The 22,196-nt window shown below is 36.3% G+C and overlaps 1 protein-coding gene across 1 annotated transcript in view; it reads left to right on the top strand.

Annotated features, from left to right (window-relative positions):
- Nucleotides 1–21,468, top strand: part of LOC142334180 (dipeptidyl peptidase 4-like) — a 399,200-nt gene extending 377,732 nt beyond the window's left edge. Inside the window, exons 20-21 of the mRNA XM_075381991.1 lie at nucleotides 18,724–19,016; nucleotides 21,360–21,468. The gene's annotated coding sequence lies outside the window, so the exon portion shown is untranslated. The remainder of the gene's footprint in view (nucleotides 1–18,723; nucleotides 19,017–21,359) is intronic.
- Nucleotides 21,469–22,196: the final 728 nt, after the last annotated feature.

Below are 22,196 nucleotides of genomic sequence, written 5' to 3'. Positions count from 1 at the left end.
GGGTATGAAAGAAAGACAGCTAAAAAAGGTAACAGAAACCTATAAGATGCATTTAATGTATGTAAAATATTTTTATCTTTTTTTTAATTTTTTGCTTGACGATATCGCCACATAAGCTTAGTATGAAAAATGCCATGCCTGACCAGGACTCGAACCTGGGACCTCCGGATGGAAAGGCTGTGACGCAACCACTCCCATCATGGAGGCCGAAAATATTGTTAGCTATAGAGAAGAGGGGTGGATAATTCTGTGCCAAGAGGAGACATATGTACTCTGACATCATCTGGTATCTAAAAATTGGGATAACCAGTCACAGAGAGCTTAGAATGCATTTATTGATCAGCAAAGAGAAAAATTAATGATAATTTACGCTGGAAGTCAGTATAATTTTATAAGAGATGGTTTAAATATAAAAATACAAATAAAAAAATTACATAAAAATAATAAACTGGGAAAAACAATAATTGTAAAAAGTGGCTAGAAGAAAAACCAATGTCTAAAGTACCACCAAAAAGCATGCTAGAAATTGACAATTAAAGTTAATTTAAGTAAATTAAATTAATTTTCAATTTAAAATATTAATTTGCATTTAAGGATATCCGTAATTTATACATTACTTTGATGATCTCTGAATTGGTAAAAAATAATATATACAGTTTTGCTGTTAATTTCTATTCAGTCTGGGTTTTTAAAAAATAGATAGCTTTATTATTTTTTTGCATGTACCGTAATGAACAAAATAAATCTGTGTATATCATACTTCTTTATGAGTCAAATTTTTTGACTTCCTGGTTATTTACAGAATATTTTTAAAAATCTAAGAATAATAATTTACTGAGTTTTTAAAGAATGACAATCTGAGATATTAATAAATCTTCAGGACGGTTTTAGGAAGTAAATTCTAGTTTTAAAGTTCCTGCCTATTTTTATGAAATATTTTTAATAACACAGATAAAAGAGTTAAGATTTCATTTTCAAAAAAGAGACCTAGAAAATTCTGTCATCACTCCTGGATATGATATATTATAAAGTATTATTGGCTCTTGCTTTTATAATGTTTAAAATTGAGCTTTTCAAATGTCATCTCTTGACATTTAATATTACTACATGAGGTCAATTTTTTTTTATTTCTTGGTTATTTACAGAATACTTAAAAAAATTAAAGAATAATATTTATTAAAGAGTTTTTAAAGGATGACAATCTAAGATACTGACAAACCTTCAGGATGGTAACTATAAAATATCTTTAGAAAGTCAAAACAAATTTTCAAAATCAGTTGTCAGAGCTTTGCTTACTTCAGATTGCTGAAGAAAGCAATCTGATAATGCAACCTCATAAACTCCTGCTTCTAACATTATACTGTCAATTGGATTGGTACGGAAAGCTCCTATAGCAAGCCTGATTCCTTTGCTATGGATCACGTCGAGTTTCTTAAAATGAGACTTTTTGGCAGAGTATACTTTGACATTTTTTTTTGGCAAAAAAAAATATACTACCGTATACTATTGATCCGTAATCTATTCTAGATTGGACCAATGCTTTGTAAAGTCTCAACAAACCTCTTTATTCAAATTTGACAGACACTTGATGACATTTGGGGCTTTCTGACACTTAGTTATTAGCTCTGTTATATGTGCCCTCATGAAAGGTCCAAAGTGAGACCTGAAAAGTAAACTGTTTCTTTATATCCAACAATACTTTTTTTTCCTCTACTCCTCTAGATCGGTTCGGACTGATGGGTATAACTCCACCTAGAGGAGTGTGTGGTTACAATAACGAGCCTTCCCACCACCCAGCTGTATATCCAGCATGGTAGGTCACTCGCTGGTCAGCTGTTTTGAGGAGTCTTTATTTTGCCATTTCTTGACACCATGTCTGAACATATCTGCCCAAAACACAGGTCTTTTCTCTTTTACTGTGCCTACCATCCCCTGGAGTCCCCAGTGGATCATTGGCAGTGGCATACCTGGGCAAGCCAGCCCTCACCTCTGGGACTGTCCTCCATCTATATATTAATAGCCCCAGCGCCACTCCTCTTGATCTTTACTCCTGATTACCTCCGTAGATATTTGTTGACTGTCCTCCAGTGTTCCTCAATTTATAACATGTAGTTCACAAGGGTATCTGGTGTTCCCTGTGCAATACCCGTCCTATTCCGTTGTATATCCCACTTTCGGCATTTGAAGACTGTATGTTCAACAGAATCCTCGTCTTTGCAAAATATACATGACAGTGACGCACGTCTGCCTATTTTGCGCATGCATCTTGAAAATTACCATGCCCCGTTAATATCTGCACTATGTTGAAGTTTACTTCACTAAACGTTTTGCCGATCCACGCGTGTAGGTCATGTATACTTCGCTAGGTCTATTGTGCCACCCCTCTTGCACGCCACATGTTCTTCCATTCAGTCATCATGCGTTCTCTAACGTCTCTCTTACTCAAGCCATGAGCTATATCCAACCTTTCTCCCACTTGAAGGTTGACTGGCAGAACTGAAGCGAGGACACAGAGGGCCTTGTTGTATGATACAGTATGCGGAAAGTACTCCTATTAGGGCTCTCCTGTGTATGCTGTTAACTCTAGTCAAATTCCTTTTTATGCGTAAGGATGTCCTCTACACTGGTGCTGCATATAAGATTGACGATGTTATTGTTGACTCTACCAATTTCCTCTTCGACTCCCGTGGCGCACTTTTTGATGTTAATAAAGCGGTCAATGCTTTTACCATGCCTTCCACCTTCTTGAAACAGTTAATGATGTGGCTAGTAAATTTACCGTTTTTATCCAGTAACACCCCTAGATATTTTAGGGGGCTTGTCTCATGAATTGGTTGGTCTCCTACTACTAAATTTATCGGTCGAATTTGTCGTTTGCCTGTCATTAGAATGTATATCGAGAGTGCCAGAGTCAAACCTTTTGCCCTCATCCAGTTATCGATCATTGCTAACGATTGATTACCTCTATCTTGTACTTCCTCTTCACGTCTTCCTTTCACCAATAACCCTATATCGTCCACATAAGCAATGGTCTCTACCTCTTCTGGCAGTTGAAGTCCCAGAACCCCGTCGTAGGCTATAATCCATAGTAATGGCCCCAAAATGGAGCCTTGTGTTACTCCTGCAAATATGCGGAATCTAATCTGTTCTTGGGCATCCACAGCACACCATCTGTCGGATATGTATTCTTTAATTTGCCTATGAAGGTACAGACTTATTCCTTTCTCGCCGGTGGTCTGACTTAGCAGCTTTTAGCATTTGACATTTCAAGTGGGATTACGTGAGAACAGATGACCTTGCTGAAAAAAATTGTTAAACGCTCACCTTGCCCTGAGTTAGGTGTTAGTTTCTTTCAGGCTATAAACGTAGTGCCTGGCGTCCTAGTCGGTGCTGCTTGTTTAAGATGCGATGGAGCAATCCGGGGGAGATTGCTTGGAGGACTTAGTTGGTTTTGCCAAGGACTTGGTGGCCGTTGACCCCTTCCAGCCGAGAAGGTCAATCGGCAGGTCTCGACAGAAACCAGGTCCTCCGAAAAAAAGGTCACGGAGATTTCCACAGAAAAGGTGTTGTGCCTTCGTGAAGCGGATTGCACAAAAAAACCGCCCGAAACCTCTGTCATGAGTTGTGCGGGGAAGGCTGCGTCCGGAACTGCACAAAAAGTGCGTGGCAAGGAGGGGCGAGCCAAGCCCGAAAGGCGGCTCCCCACGAAGTCAAGGGAAGTGGAGGATGGCGGTGTAGTGATTTGCCCTAGGTGGAAGGTCTTGGGAGGTAAGCCCGCTGAGAAGCAGGTGAACTCCAGGTCCGAACGTTTACGGCGGATCAAGGAAATGCGTTCGGAGTGGACCAAAATCTCCTCTAAAACGAAATTGAGAGCGTCCTTAGAGATTCGGCAGCTTGTCGACTACTATTTGAGTCAATATGCATTGTTGGTCTCGGATCTGGCATTAAAATGTGAGGTACTCCAAGGTGCCAATCTTGCCTTGGACTCGGTCGTTTCATGACTGTCTGGCAATCAAGGTAGACCAGACTATGGAGGGAGTCAAGGGCTTCAAGCCGGTGAAGGATGAGGCTCTGGGTGAACTCCACCTTCTGGCCTCACGCTTCAGCACTTCTTCAAAGCGGAGTCACCGCTCCTCAATCATGAGGTCAATAGGGGGTGTACCAGCCACCACACATAAAGCAACGTAGGAGGCTGTCCTGTAACTACAGGTCACACGAAAGAGCAGCCTTCTCTGCACGGATTCCAGCATCTCACGGTACTTACTGACTGTAATGTCTCGCCTATTACCCTTCTCTCACTCTGTCTCGGACCACCTGCATTAATTAAGAACCTTGACATGGCAGCCAGCACTCTATCTGCTTTGTCCCTCGTCGCCACCACGTGCTGACCAAAAGAGCTGACCAAAAGAGCGTCCTCGATCAAATCACACTCCTAAATATTTCGTAGTCCCAACCTGCCTAATTGCTACCCCCCCCCCCTAACATAATCTCACGAAGGGGCCGTCTCCCAGAACAGACAAGAGCTTCAGACTTATCCGCCGCCACATCAAGACCCCGATGTGCAAGCCAATCGTGGATAACCCTCAAGGACTCGTTGCCTCTCTTCCACTTGGGCCTCATCCACTACCCTGATCAAGACAGCCATGTTGTTCATGGCTGTCCATGATATTCAATCTGCTCACGAAGCCGACTCTCGACCACCCGTTCGTAGGTCTTTCCCATGATGCTTAAAAGACAAATCGGTCTATAAGCACCCGGGAACTCCGGGTCCCTTCCTGGCTTAGGCAGTAACACCATACGCGCATTCCTCCAGCATAACGGGAAGGAGTCCCTCACAAACGCATCATTCATACAATCTAACACCGTGTAAGAAAACTACCTCACCACTATTTTAGCCACGACCCTCGTAACCGTCGGGTCCAGGGCTCTTCCGGACATTCAGCCTATCCACTGCAAGACGAAGCTCCGAAAGGGTTATCCGGTTAGGGTCCTCTTGTCACGTCGGCGCCTGAAGAACGGGGAAATGGGAATCCAATTTGGAATCATCCGATCCGCCGAAATCATCGGAAGTTTCCTGCGTAGCCTCTTGTAGACAAGCCGATAAGCTTGTCCCCAAGGATCCTCCTGTAGCTCATCCAAAAGGCGCTTCCAAGCCACCATCTTTTCCTTCTTGAGTCCCCTTCTTGCGGTCGTCAGATCATCCCTCAGTTGTTCGGCCTCCAATCTACCTCTTGCAGTACATCTCCGCAACAGATGGCGTTTTTTTAATTGACCTTCGATCTCAGCACGCCGATCTTGGAAGTCCACCAGTATACCTTGCGGGGTGGAACTCCCCTTCTCGTTAGCTAGTTCCTACAGGCAGCTTCTAGCACTTCCGAGAATTCCTCCGGAACTCGCAGGTTCGGTCTGTTAAAGCAATCGGCGAACCTCGCCCTCAGTCTTTCCAGACATGCCTCGCCAACCCAAGGCGCCAGCTGACATGCCGCCGAACAGTCAGCAGAGTCCCCAGCTCCAACAAATTACCACGAAGGTCGCTACCCAGCTCCGTACTCGACACCTCGCACCTCGTTACACGAAGCGCGACGACCTCCAAGACATACACGCGGTCAATGACGGAACTCCCCTCCCGCCAGAAGGTCGGGCACCGTCATTCATGCACAATAAGATGAGAGAGGACGTCAACGCCACCAGTTCCTCTCCCCTTCTGCAGTGATATCACCTCAACTATCTTTGCGTTAGTCGCCCAGTATAATATCTAGGCAATCCTGACATCATCTCCCAGGTCTGACAAAAAGCTTACAAAGTCCTCCCATGATGAATTGAGGGAAATATAACAGCAGTACAGGTATACACCTGCGACCCGCACGCGGACGTACCCTTCCCCTGAATCGAGTGAGCTGGGTCAACCGCGCCCATCAAAACTCGATTAGCGACGTTTACTCTAACATCAGACGCCCATCATCCTCCTCCTCGGATGGTGTCCACTTTGGGTTCCGAACAGAGAATGATATCTGCTCCTCCAGCAGCTAAGGCCTCCCACAGGAGGTTGCGGGCCAGCCGACTCCTGTTAGTGTTTAAATAAAACAGCTTCATTTTGCACATGTTGAGCTTCCAAGCCCTCCCTACCACATTTAACACATTTCGCCGTCTACTGGCACGCAGCTCGGAAATGGCCATCAACACCGCAATTGAAGCAGGCTTTCCTTGTATCAGATCCTTTACACCCTGAAGCGATGTGTCCATGCTTCCAACATGTATAACATTTAGGGACATCCTCACGCAACTGGACGTGACAGGACTACCAACCGACCTTTACCCTTACAACACCAGCAAGAATATTCGTTGCCCGTTTAGTAAGAACGATGTTAGCATTCTGTGCCTGTCCAAATGCAGGGCGCAAAGATGAAACCCTGATCTCAGAGTGTTCCTCCGTAGGTTCTTCTCATGGTTAACCTGCGGCATTGAATGATTCCTTGACTCAACATTTCCTCTACTATTTCTTCTTCCGTGCAGTTAGAAGGTCACGACAAACAATGATTCCTTTCGAAGAATTAATTAATCGTATTATGATGTTGTACAAACACCGTGAACTCACAGATCTTCTTCAGAGACTCAACTTTGTGGCTTTGACTGTAGTTAACAGTTTACACTACAATCCATTAAAATTCTTTCGAATCTCCTTGACAGGACCACCAGCATAATTCGTAATCTATCTGGAAATTGAGAGTAGGCTGACCTTTTGAAAGTTTCCATTCTCCCTCGTAATAACTAAATATCTTGGTTTGGACACATTATTTCAAAACAAAGCTTTCCTAAAGTCTATATTGATTCTGTCAGTATCTTTTCTGAATTTCTATGTCTCCTTACTACATTTCCTCTTCGCTTGTGGTGAATCGGCTGTTTCTAAAAGAGGGTGTTTACGTGCACCCTCTGCGCTTTGTTCAAATTGTTGCATTGTGTTTGATCCCTTCTGTAGCAAGGCTAGCCGCCGGGATACACTCCCATTCAAGGGCTTCTAACCTTGGAGGTCCGATCTGGTACTCCGGTGGAACCAGCATATGTCCTGGCAGAGACCGGATGTGCAATTTCTACACTGACTCCAGGACCCTACTCACAGAAGTTTTCAGGGTTCCCATGCACCGACATATATGGGCTCCTTCGCTACATGCTTGCCATCGCAGGACAATGCATATGGACAACGGAAGGGTCTCCGTTACACCTGTAAAAACATCGACCTGGCCGCCACATCGCCAGCCCTAAATGTGGTGTAAGTCTATTTCCAAACCATTTTTGATTTACATGATCTACAGACAGCCAACAAAATCCAATCAAAAGAGTGACCTGAATGTGAAAGCCAGGTCAAAAAGATCACATTTCCGAGGAATATACTCGAAGCCCCGTCAGCCAGCTATATGTATTGTACATATGTACTGCTGGGCCGCCCTGGACGTGGAACGAAGCTGGTGTCTTCCGGAAATGGGGATTACCTACCTCAGGGCATTTTTATCATTATTTTTTTTTTTTTTTTGTTATTTAGTTGTATGGGCATCGACTTCGACGGTCATTAGCCCTCGTCATATATTTTTAAATAGGTATTAAATCACCATCAGGTTCGTCATATGTAAGGATGTAAAGGGCCCGTACATTTTATTTAAAAACACCAAAATAATCAAGACAAAACATTTAAACACAAACAGTGAAAACACTTAGATGGTGTAAAGGACCTCGATATTAAAATTAAAAAAAATAAAAATAAAACACAAAAATATAAATGAAAAAGAACGGCTTCACAATACCAATATTTCCTTTTTTCTCCCTTATTTTATTTAAGCACTTACGGGGCAACTTGAACCGCCGTTAAGCAGCATATCAGTTGATGCAGGATGTCGTGGCAGTTAACTACCTCCTATAAATTGTCCTGTAGGATTTAATACATCGGGGTCCTCCCGGGTCATATAAGCAATTCGACCACTTGTTTAGGCGGGCAGAAAACTCCCCAGCAGAAAGGCTGCCCTTCCCAGTTCTGTCCTACCTGGCTCCAGGCATGTTCTTTATCCCGCGCTCTCTGTCCACCCTCGAGGGTTACTTATTTCATCATCGGATAAACCCAACTCCCCCATTCTTGCATTCAGGTGAGCCCGGGCGCTCTAAGCAAGAGGGCTTCCTCCCGGGCTTATATATTCCACGCTTCAAGACTCCCTTTTATACATACAATTAACTACTCACTTGAGATTCCTTAACACAGCTTGAATTTGCAATACACCACTCGCGTGCAGAAACGCAACTATTTTTTGTTCATTTCCATTTTCCAAATTAGCAGCGATACTATTTCTTAGACCGAACCTCTTTCTGGGGTCCTCATACATGATACACTCTTTTATTAGAGGCTTGATTGTAGATGCTTTATTACAAACACCGCACATTGGTCTTTCTTCACCGGTTAACAAATATGAATTTGTTATTCGTGTATGACCGATTCTGAGTCTGATCATCACCACTTGTTCTCGGCGAGTCAGCTTTACGTCGCTGTTCCATTTATATGGAGAAGTTTTAACTCCGTTTAGTTTCGTATTTAATCTGCCCCAATCCGGTTTCTTAATGTGTTAGTTAGAATATTTTTAACAACACAGGAATTCTATCCAGGTTTTCACAGACTGTTGCCTTTCTGACATCTTTGTCTGTGCTTTCGTTTCCTGTAATACCAGCATGCCCTAGAGTCAATACAAATACACATCGCTGTCCTTGACCGTTTAAAACGTACAAATGGATAGGATGTTTGCTATAAGATCGTCCTCAATATTTTTATTCCGAATTGCAGTAAATACACTTAGAAAATCGGAACATACTCGTATTAGTATTTTCTTTTCGCAGTAGTGTTCCGAGTAGCGCAGAGCATGCTGTATGGCAATAAGTTCCAACGTATAAACACTTGCCATATCTCGTAGTTTCCAAAAATGGGCTTCACCATTTACATATATGGAGCATTCAACACCGTGTTCGTTTTTCAGAACCGTAAATATAAATCTTAATCTATCCTTAGTAACTACTGAGGTTTCATAAGAATTCCTATTGAATGATCACTGCCGGATTCTCATTTATTTTTCCACAGGAGAGATCCAGTCTTGTATTTACCGCTGGTAAGAGCCATGGCGTTATTTTTCTTTAAAAATTGCTAAAGTCTCTCTGGTAAAGCAATTTTATATTTTCTCCTCAATTCGTAACATCGTATTCCGGGTGGTCTGGAATAGGTAGCTCGACGTTCGTATAATGAAACTAAAAGGTGATTATTAAATATTTTATTATTTTTATGATTAGGAAAGGCCCATATATTTGCCGCATATCTTAGCAATAGGATCTCTCTTCTATAAGGCAGTGGCATTATTCCGCCCTCCGACATTAGACTAGTCGCCGGACTTGAATGTAAAGTGCCGGTGGCCTATCTTATTCCCCTGTTGTGCATTAAGTCTAGCTTTCGTAAATGCGACTTTTTCGCGGATGAATACACAATATATCCGTAGTCGAGTTTCGATTGAACCAATACTTTATACAGCCTCGGTAGTATTTGTTTATCTGACCCCCAATTAATGTTGGATAAACATTTAATAATGTTTAGAGCTTCTATCATTCTAGTCCTGTATATGTAATCCTCATGTTAGGGATTTAACTAATAACAGACCTAAAAATCCTAGATTATCCTTGTATTCTATTGGATGGTCATTGATGGTCAAAACAGAACTTCGGTGACGAATTCTCTTCCTACAGTAGTGTACACAGCACGTTTTCTCTGGTGAAAATTTGAAACTATTATTCCTTATTCCTCGCAACTTCATTGAGGGCGTTTATCGAACGTTTCAATTTGTGCTTCACCAAAGCTGTAATGTTGCTGGCATATACAACTGCCAGATAGACAGACACTTTTCCTGATTTCTGTTGGAATAGCTAATATCAGTTTATTAATGGCGATCGTGAACAAGGTACCGCTCAACGGCGATTCCTTTTTCCAATCTTTTTTCTGACGAGTATTCGTTGTTAACAAGTACTTGAAAAGTACGATCATTTATATAGTTGCTGAGTATAACTGGCAGATTGCCGCGAATGCCCCATTCATGTAATTGAAGCATTACTCCATAACGCCCGGTCATATCGAATGCCTTCTGCAGGTCAAAGAAGACTACGATACAATGTTTTCACAAGAAAATAGTGTACAATTAATTTAGAGAATACAATACATATTGTATTCTCTAAATTAATCATTAGGTCAGTAGTTGAGTGGTATCGCCTGAAACCCGCTTGAGGATAAGAAATTTTCTTTTTCTAAAATCGAAACCAGTCGATTAATTATCTTTTTTTTTTAATTTTTCCTATAGCGCACGTCAAAGAAATAGGACGGTAACTACTGTGATCAGTCAGATTTTTATCTTTTATCTTTCTTTGGAACTGGAACAATATGTGTTTTCTCCACTGCTACGAATACATTCCATCTGGCTATATCTGATTATATAGTTTTAACAATCTACGTTTTGCAGTGGTATTCAGCTACCTTATCATGATATAATTTCATCCGTATCAGCAGCTGTGTTGCCGACTATCTCTAAGGCTCAGAGGTTCATCTAATTTAAGAGGTACATTGCAGGAATAATTGATTTCAGTTCTGAAATTTAGTAGACTCTCAAATTCTATTTTTGTTTTCTAAAATATTCATCGTAGTCAAATATTGCGTTAGTCATAGCATAGATATCGGCTTCGATAATCCCAGTTGTTTCCGGGAGTATCGTAGCAGCTGTGAATTTTGTCCAATCTGCCTTATCAAACAGCTATCTTTTAAAGACGGGATATATTTTCCTTGAAACCTCAGTTAAATTTGGACCGGAAAATGATCGCTTCCATGTAGATCCTGTGAAACATGGAAAGTGTACCTCGGTGCTATAGATGCACTTATAAGTGCTAAATCTATACAGGACGTTGATTCATTTCTCTCACCGAAAAAAATCTCTGAACTATCATTTAAGTTAATGAAATCGGAAATGATTAGGAACTTTTCCAATTCTCTTAAACGGGGATCTACTTGATCCAATTCCAAAGAGAAATGTTGGCATTAAAGTCACCCACCCATAGTACGAGTGAGGGAAGCTGAGCAGTTAATCGTGATATGTCATCCTCCTTCAAATCAAAATTCGGCGAGTATATGCTGCAGATGGTGATCAGCAGCGGACGCTCCAATCTGATTGCGACCGCTTGCAGATTTGTGTTTATTTCAACCGCTTCGGTGGTAGCTCTAGTCGATGTTAATATGGCTACTCCACCTCCAACTCTTATATTTGGCAGTTGATCTCACCGAAATGTATTCTATATTCTTAACCGGAAACTTTCATTTCGGCAGAAATGTGTTTCTTGCAGGCATATAAAATCTACATCATGTACAAAGCGTTGGATCTCATGGATGTTTAACAAACATCCATTGAAGGTTGTCCTGTAGAATCATCGAATCGCCAATTTTATTTAAATTATTTAATCACTTGGTTTGCCTTTCGGCCATCCTTTTTCTCCTATTCTTTTTCATTTTACAAACAGCTTTGTGTTCTTCAAGAATGTCATCACCGGTATAGCTCCCGGCCGCCAAATCAGAGACTATCGAAGCCGCAGACGACGATGGCCATGATGCTTGGTTTAAGCGCCGATGTGAGGCGGGAACCTGGGAAACCCCCGACACAGGCGCCGCACGAGTCACCGCCTGAGGCAGAAAGGAAACAGATCCCCTCCACCATGTGTGGTTTTTTGTGGCCTTTGTGATTTAGAGACCACCTCAGTTGTAGGAGGCTTGGGAGCCTCCATAGAAGGCTGCAAAGCAGTCACTTTCCTTGCACCATCATCCAATATTTCACACAAAGTAACGTGGACCTCTTGCTTGGTATCTGTTTAGTCAAGATGTCATCAGGTGTATTTTTTCTTTGGCTTTATGGTTTCTTTACGACTAAGAGACTTCATTTTGTTTTCTATTATCCTCTCAGTCATACTAGTCAAAGTGACCGCAAATTTGGCAAGAAACTGGTTTTCATAGACAGCAGGTGCAACCTGAGCGTAAGTTGTTGTTGCACTAATCTTGCGTGGGTTTACGATTCTTTTTGCCTCAAGGTAACTGATTTTCTGTTGGGTTTTTACTTTTCCTGCACAGCTCCTTCATCTTTGTAAACAAGACAGTTTCTGAATCTGCATGAATGCTGTCCTCTACAGATTACATACGAATGAGGATCCTTACATGGCTCACCTTCATGAATCTCTTCACCACACAAGCATATTTGCGGTCTCTGGCATCGAGCAGCCGTGTGGCCAAAACATTGACACTTGAAGCACCACATTGTTTGTGGCTCAAAAGCCCTCACATCCAATCTATGGATTCCTGCACATTCTTTCTCTGGTAGGGTTGGTCTATTAAAGGTATGTGTTACAATAACACCCTTTGAAGTGTTCAAAGTACCATGGGGAGAGATCTCAATGCCTATGACTCCGATTTTCTTGACTTTTAATAATCGCAAAGATTGAACGTCGTTGACAGTTTCCACAAAAAGTCCCACTGCAGTTTTCCGTGTCTCTTTTACCGGTTCTCCAGCAGCTTCCGTGATGTCACAAGCTATCACGAAGGAACTAGTTTTTGAAAAATCACCGTCATTCCTCTTTACAACTAAATATTTCGGTACTTAACCGCTATTCTTCAATCTAAACGTGTGTGTTTCCTTTTTCTTTTCCAAATGTATAACCTCTTCTTTATCACTAAATTCTATGCTCTTCCTTCTCTTTGCTTGTGAAGACAAAGGCTCTCCAGAACGAGGGTTTTTATGTGGACCCTCTGCCACGGAAAATGTTGATGTTAAGTTTTCCATAAACCTAAATTATGCCAGTTATGATGTCACAAGGTGCGGGCAGAGAGACGGTTGGGCATGCCCCGGAGCATAGATCCTGCCTGGGTTCCTCCAGTCAGCCACCTCCCACAAATTTAACCAGGGAATCAGGTACTGCCTGACCCACGATAGCGACATCCCAAGGATCGCACGTAGTGGTAAGGGCTCCGATACCCCACTCATGGGACAATCCCTGCCAAGAGCCGAAGTGACTGATACACTGGACGACGCAAGACTTCGGCAGAGCAAGCTCACAGCAGGCCACCTTTAACCCGGCTCCACAACCGAGAAGAGGAATGGGCACTCCCTGCCCGCACTCCGACCAGCGTCGGTAAACAGATCACGGTCATGCCCCCACCCCCTTCACAAGCAGCAAAACCGAGAAGCACAACTGCAACCAGTTCGTAGAGCTCAGGACCGCTAATCCCGTAATCCAAAGGGAGGCTTGAGCAAGACCATTTCCCATTGGCCGACATAAGTGTAGGTACCGACATAGGTACAGTGATGCTTGATTTGCACATTCCTAACATAACAAAAAGAAAATAGAGCTTTTATTTCCATGTTTGAAGTAACAGATATTTTCTTTTCCAATACTCTGATTATTAGATCAATATAAGAAAATTGCATTACAAAAAATGATATTTTTTATTTATAACTAATTTATATGAGCATGCTGAGAGTAAATTTAACAAAAATATAAAATAAATAAATCTTTTGTGGAAGTATATTTCTAACACAACAATCCATTCACAGACGACAAGATTATAAACATAGGGTTTGATAAATTCATATTACCTCTGATTGGAAATACTAAGCGAAACACATGCAAGGTAAACACTGTGAAAGGTAACCCTTTCATATACTGAATTTACTTATTCCTAACTTGTTGAAGAAATAAAATGATATTATTTGTGATTTAACATTATTATATACCTTCATAGTTAGTTCAGATACATAACAAAGATTATCAAAAGTTTTGTATGTATGGAATGATTTCTAAATTTGAGTATCTTTTGCTTAATTTTAAAACTGTTTAAGGTACTTTTGGCATTAATTAATTTTTTATATATATACAGCTGTTATAAGCAGTAACTACTATAAAGCAGCTAGTAAGTTGTAATTAATGAATTCATGATTAAATAATGAAAACATTACTGTTAATTAGTCAAAGTTAGCGAGCGAGCTTTGGTTAGATTATGTTGACTCCATGTACTAACAAATCGTACATATTTCAACAAAACCTAACCAGGTTTTGTTGAAATAATGCATAATCACTGGATTAATCAAATTTACCCTAATATATATTATTATTATTATGGATATACTAGCTGTACCCGCCACGCTTCGCTGTGGCACATTGTCGTTGCATGGATGAGAAATGATAAACAAAACAAAGCATACGTTTCATAGAAGTTTAATTTTGCAATACTTGTGGATATACAATATTTTTTTTGTTTTTCCACTGTCTGCATAGATATAAAGGCTATCTGGTTTGCCGACTCGGAAACACCCACATACAGTTGTCCATTTGAGAAGCAATCCGCATCTAAATCTAAACCACACAATTCTAAAGATTGACCTTGAGCTTTATTGATTGTGATTGCAAATGCCAATCGAATTGGGAATTGCAATCTTTTAAATTGAAATGGTGTATCAGTCGGGATCATGGGTATTCTAGGAATTAGGACATCTTCACCTTTGAAAGGCTCCGTTAAAATCGTTACTTCCACTACGTTATTCATCAATTTCTTAACTGCAAATCGCTTGCCATTGCGGAGTTTTGGCTGATTAATATTCCGCAACAGGATAATTGGCACACCTATTTTCAATTTTAATATGTGTAGTGGCATCCCTGGCAGATCAAGTGAGTTTAAAAATTCCGTTGGATAATTAACTACTTCATCTGCTTCCACAACGGTGTCTATCGACTTATATGTAATTTCCTCACTTTGAATGCTGGATTGAATAACATTATTAAGTTGATAGACATCTTTATTCTTTGCGGCAAGGATAGCTCGTTCACTGAGCCAATCATGATTTCTATGATTAATTTGAATATCAGGAAATACTTTTTCGAACAGTTCTTCTTTCGATCTTACTAAATTACAAAAATTATCAGGAAATGATATTCGTCTAGACGTCTCATCAACTGGCAGCTATCCGTTTCCAATGTCCAGTAACTGTCGTGAGAATACCTCAGCTGATGGATCATTCTGCTGCAACTGGACACGCATATTCATAATCAACTGCAGTGTACGTACGTGTCGCCACAGTGTTGAATATTTCTGGCAAGCATTTATTTCGTCTGCTGGTGTCGTTCGAGAAATTACAGGCAATGTTTGCCTAAAATCAACTGCGAGCAATATCAAAGCATTCCCGAATGGTTGAACGTTTCCACGCAAATCTTGTAATGATCGATCAAGAGCTTTAAGCGATTTTTTATGTGCCATCGTGCATTCATCCCAGACAATGAGTTACATTTTTGTAATACTCTTCCCATACAGGATGCTTTGGAAATATTGCATGAAGGAGTCTCGATGATTTGCATGTTTAATGGCAACTTCAGAGCTGAATCCGCAGTCCTTCCACCTGGTAACAATGTCGCAGCTATTCCAGACGAAGCAAGAGCTAAGGCTATGTCATTTTTTGATCGAACCGTTGCTAGAATCAATCTGATGAGGAATGTTTTCCCAGTTCCTCCTGGCGCATCCAAGAAGAAGGTTCCCCCCAACTCCATCATTTATCATTTGCATTATGCGATCATAAATGCCTTTCTGTTCACGTGTTAATTTGGGAATGTTTGATTGGACATATGACTGAAGATCACCAATGTTGTAACTCTGTTCACGGCGTAAATCCACATCAAATGAAGCAATCGCAGCTCGGGTGGGTGCTGGCATTCCTAATTGACTAAGAACTTTATTTGCATTAGCTAAGCACTTATCTTCAATGTTTATCAATGCTTCGTTGTAAATACCTTCTGTAAATTCAGACAAAAGTGAATATTTAACCTAACAAAGAATTTTTTGGTCATTATGTAGGGATATTATTTCCTGTGGATTTGGTTATTTCGACTTTATTTGTTTGCATAGTCTTAAGTCTATCTGGGCTGTAAGAAAGTTGGGTGTTTAATTTATTTACTGTAAGTTATCCTTCTTGGTGGCTTTTCTTTTTGTTTTGGTGTTTTTTTTTTTTTTTTTTAATAAAATACAGATGTTTTAGCTGTTAAATATAATTCAAAGAAATTTGTTACTTAATCAGTTGTGATTTTGTTTACATTGGCAACGGCCATACGGGCTCTTTGTGATTGGTCGTTGTGTTTGACAGCGGCCATCTTGCATTGATCTGATTGGTTTTCCTTTGTTTACATTTCCATCTGATTTATTAGCCTCTTATTTATTAAAAAACAAATTAAAAATAGATAGATAGATTTATTAAAAATAGATGAAAACAATCTTTGATGCGGGTTATATATCGTGCTAAAATTTGAGCTCAATCGGTGCAGAACATTTTGAGTTTTTGAAGCGTACACAAATGAACTTAATATTTATATATATATATATATATGTATATATATTATTATGTATATATATGTATATACGAGGTGTGATCAAAAAATACACATTGTAATAAAGTAAAAACCTTTAATATCATGAAATTTTTAATAAAGGGTGATTCAAAGAAACGGGAAATTTTAAAAATTAAATAACGTTAATGAAAACTTTTTTTAGAAAATGAATTTTATGTCATGTAATTGTACAAATGTTGCCATTTTAGGATACATACGTATATATATATATACATAAAACTGCATGCACAACAAATATAATGCGTAATAACAATAATAATAGCAAAAAATTTAAATATCTAAATGTATAATATATATATATATATATATATATAGCAAGGGGGCAAAGCCCCCTGGACCCCCGACAGGTTCGTATCCTCATGTTTGTGAGAATATTAAGTATTTTACAAATATTCAGTAAAGAAAAAAAATCTGATGGGGACACCACATGACTTCCTTGTACGCCTATTAAATTACTTATACACATTTTTCGCTGATCTTCATTAATTCTTTTGAAAGTGAGATACAATGTTCCAATGCTTTAATGAAGTGGACTGTTACACAATTGCATTATGGTGGACAACACATTGCATCACATTTTTTTGTGGTGTCTGTATCAGCATTTTACATTAGTCTATATATTAATTTTGTTTCACGTCACTCAAGTAATTATGTGGTATAAGTGAGAATGTGTCGGATCCATAACTGTGGACACATCAGTTCGAATCTGACTTTATATACTTATACTTTTTTTAATTTTTTTTTAATTAAAAATATTGATTTATTAATAATTATTAACCTCTGTAAATTTTTTTGAATTAAAATGAAAAATACATTAAATTCTATTTCACTAATAACTTCTGATCTTTTTTCATATTTTTTTTTTTTATTGCATTATTGAATTATTATTTATTGTAAAATGTTTTTTTTTTACAATCTAAGTTTAATAATTATTAATAAATCAGAATATTTAAATAAAAAAAGAGTTTTTTTTAAATATATGTATGTGAAGTCAGATTACCGATATGCCTCCCCTTGTAAATCCAAGCCCTTGGATAGTTGGTGTCTAAGCTCTTAACTGTAATCACAGTTAACACAGAAAAAATTGGATTTTTCAAAAATGTTTAAATAATATTTTAAAGATTAAGCTTAAATTTAAATTTTACTGCATAAAAAGAGCCAGAAGTATTTTTTAAAGATTAGTGTATTTTAAGGATATTTCAAATAATTTAAAAATGTTAGTTAAAATAATATTATATGCATGATTTTACACCACTTTGCAAAGTTACTTCTTTACCAAGGCAAACATAATAATCCTGATAATAATAGTTTAATGCACAGTTATATTTTGATCAGAATAGTATCATTTATTTATATAAGATAAATTTTTATGTTTAATTATTTTCTAAAACTAATAATTCTAATTTTCTAAGCTAATAATTTGGTAAACCAAATTAAATTTATTAATTATAATATTTTAAAAATCATCAATATAACACTTCTAACTGTAGCTATGTAACTGATATGTTAATAGTTAATCTTTATTATATCTCCTAACACAATAAAATCAATAAATTTTTGAATGCTAGAATTAAATGTGTTTAAAAGAAAAAAGAAAGGAAACATAGTAAAGTCTGAATTATAGCTTATCTTTTCCATTATCTTTTTAAATACTATTACATTCCCTCACAACAATTCTTCAGATCAATATAATTTTTTCCAATGTTATACCACCTAGTCTTTGGATTAAAACCTCAACAAAAAAATGTTTAGCTAGGTTTACATAATATTTCACTCATTACACATGTTGATAATTTTTTTCATGTCTTATACTCATTTATTACTTTTTCAATTTTCCCTTCGTATATATGTTTATAGCATTTTTATTGGACAAAACATAATAATGTAGTGTTACATTTTAACAATTCAAAAAAAAAGCATTTTAAAACCATATACTGATTTCAAAACTTTATCTACTGTACTACCTTTTAAAAATATAGCAATTCTTTAGTTTATAAAACAGACACAAACATTTCATAATGAATAATCTTAAAAAGAAAGCTTCTCTTGTAAAATTCTAGTTGTCTGATGGGTGAGTCAAGAATTCCAAAAGGATTATTCTAAATATTAGATTTCAGCGTATGTTTTCCTTTATTTTTTTTGTTTTAATTAATATTCTGTGTATACTTACAGACATTTCTTTGTACTTATTTTAAAAGATAGTTTTAAATTCAGATATTATAAATATTTGTCATTCAGGATGACTGCATGTCGGAGACAACTGAAGGAGACTGCGAGTATTGATTGGAAGATGTTTACTAAATGTTATAAGATGAAAATTCCATCATCAAAATATCAGATCTCATTACATCATTGTTACCATTCATGTTTCTAACATCATCAATCATCAGTCATCATAAAATTATGACTGTAACGCCTTGTGTGTAACCTTTACCTTGCAACCTCCCAGATTGACTGACCGACAGTGGTCATCATATTTTGTATAGTGTAATGTCAATACCAGTGTATTACACACACTATTGCTTTACTCTGTAAGTATTTTTTATTATATTATTTAAATTAAACTAAAGACATAACTAAATTCTGAAAAAGAAAGCCATAACAACTCTGTTATGATGAATTACTCCTTTTTATCTGCCAAATGAAAGGAGTAGCATTAAATTGATTAAAGTTTGTTTCATCAGATTTAAAAATTAGGCAAAAAAAATATAATAATATTTTTTTTTTTAATTGTAATCATTATCAAGTTTCTGAACTGTTTATTATGATTTGAGTAGTTCTGTTAAAATGCAATAAAATCAATAAATTTTTGAATGCTTGAACTAACTGTGTTTAAAAGAAAAAAAGGAAAGGAAGTGTTAGAGCTAAGTCTGAACTATATGTTTATCTTTTCCATAATTTTTATAAATGCTATATTATTTTCCTTCACAACAATTCTTGAGACCGATATTTTTTTGTATTTTTTCCAGTATCATTCCAACTAGTCTATGGAATAAAATCCATCAACAAATAAATTTGTACAATATGAGTATACAAATTCAGTATCTGTATTTCTTAACTGTATTTAAACTAAGTCATGATGTATTTCACAGTTATAGTTTTAATAAATGCTGTTAGCTGATCACTAGTGTATATTTTTCAGTATGTATTTACTGTATTCATGCACAAGTTTAGTGTTGATTTACTTATTTTTGATGATATTTCCTTTTAAAATATTTTTTTTATAGATTCATCTCATACAAAAAGCCATCTTTCTTTATCCAACTTTATCAAGACTTTATAAAATTAAAAAATTATTTTGTTACTTTTAAATTAAAAACTGTTTTCAATATGATGTGTAAGTTGTTACAAATTTTCTTGTAACAAGTTTTCTTCTGATGCTGTAATTATCATAAACAATTTAAATACAAAATAATAAACTTCTCACAGATTTTTCAAAATTGAAACCAAATAATGGAAAAAAGTGTTCAAGCTACCCATTTTAAAATGTCACTAGCTAACAGGTAAGTACATAATGAATCTATGATGCAGTAGCTGTAATACACAATCTCCTTGGTTGATATATTTTTATATGTATTTCAGTTGTTGACTACTAAATGTAAAAATTAACTGTGATACATTTGTTTTGTCTTAATTAACATCATTGTTATTAAATTCTAATAAATAGATTATTATTCAATATCTGTAACAATGAAACAGTAAAATCTCTGTAGTGGAAAATCTTACATCGAATCTTGCAATTTGCAGTGAATTCGAAACTATGTACATTATGCAAAGCAATATTGATAACATCAACATTACTGTGTTTAAAACATTGAAAACAAACTTTAAACCATTTGCCAAAACAAATACTATGTAATGAACCTAATTAATTAAAGGTGTACGGTTTGAAATACTATTAATAATGGTAGCTTGATATCTCAGTTTCCCTCTGCTCATGATAAATACAAAAAAAAAAATGACTTACACTACTAGTTACTGAGATAACATAGCATTTAAGTATATTAAAAATAAAAACAAAAAAATAAAAAATCAACTTTATAGTGTATTTTAAATTAGTTAAATCTTCCTTTTAAAGAAACTATATCTATATGCATTCTTGAAACTATGTAAAAACAAACTTCCAAAAATAGATATTAAAAAACAAAACAGTAGAAAGCACTAAAAATACTTACAAAGCACTAAAAAATTCATATGATATATTTTTAAAAGTGAAGCTAAAAAAATAATACAGTGTTGCTATGTTTTCAAGCATAAAATTAACCAGAATATTATCCAAAACATCTAAATTTATTTATTATTTATTTTTCTTAAATTTAATTTTAGTAATTACTTTACATTTATTAGTAATGAATATTAAGCAGGTGAAATGCGTGTCTAATTGTAGATTTATACTTTTCATTAACATTAAGCATTAACACTTAGCTCAAGAACTTTTCCTGAAGACAAATAATCTGTAAATCTGCATATACTATAAGTCCCATTTAAACTTTGCATTAAAAAATATAGCTTATGTACTTACCAATAATTATCTGTAATTGAAACTTTCAATCATTTTTTTGATTAGGTATTTCTAATTTATTCCTCTTATATTGTGATTTAATATATCAGTAATAGAAACCTGATGGTTGGAATCTAAAGAAATGTGTTTTATGTGCACACTGGTACTTTAAATGTCATATCATGGTAATTAAACTATTAATTGTGTGCAATACATCCCACTTCTTAAGTATATTATATTATAAAAACATTTATCTTCTCTGTTATTCTACACTTGTCATAATTGTGGTTCATTAGCAAAATTACTATAAAATTTGATTAAATTTGTTTAACTTCTTTTTATTTGTTTATTCTCTTATTTATTTTGGTTTCAGATCTAATCCTGTAAAATAATCTGCTTTGTATAAGAACTTATTACGAACACTATTACTGTTTAACGCATACTGTAATAATTGCAGAGTTTGTTTTTTTTTTATAATTTTATTTTCCTCAAGTATATAAATGTGTTATTTGTAAACATTGCTTGATATTAATAGTAGCAGTGTTTCAATATTTTAATATGTGTTTGTAAAATGTGCATTAAAGTTAAAATTTTCATTTTTTATAATAGATTTTTATTCTTTATTAGAATTATAAAATTAAAAATGTGAATAATTTTATTTATTATATATAATAGTTAAATTATACATTTAGACTACTAATTTCATTATTTATACATTGTGCCATTTTAGTAATTAGTTATAAATTTTCAGTATATTTATAATTAATTAGTTTATTTTACTGTATTGTCAACCTATGGGTTAGGGTACCTGTTTAAACAAATTTTTGTTGTAATATTCATCATCATAATATGGTAATCTACCCTAAGGTCCCTTAATTATATAAATTCAGTTAAATACACTAATAATGAGATAACTATAATTTCAACTGCAGAATTTACCAATTTGATTTTTTTTTTATATATTTTGAAAAAATATGAAAATTAAATATTATTATATTAAATAACTAATATTTTACCAAAATAGATTACAGTTCCTATTTAGCAAAATATTAGTTGATTTGTTTAATGTAGTCATGTTACTGAAGTTTATAATAATAATTCTCTGCTACATATTATTTTTGGTAAATAATTTAAAGTCTTAACAAATTGAGAGTTATGAACATAATTCTACAGTTTCAAGCAATGAAACAATACCAAATCTGTAATATTA

Source organism: Lycorma delicatula, chromosome 1, assembly GCF_047948215.1.
Source record: "Lycorma delicatula isolate Av1 chromosome 1, ASM4794821v1, whole genome shotgun sequence".
NCBI classification, from domain to species: Eukaryota; Metazoa; Arthropoda; class Insecta; order Hemiptera; family Fulgoridae; genus Lycorma; species Lycorma delicatula.
Note: the sequence above shows the minus strand (reverse complement) of the source record. Positions and strands in the feature narration are given on the sequence as shown.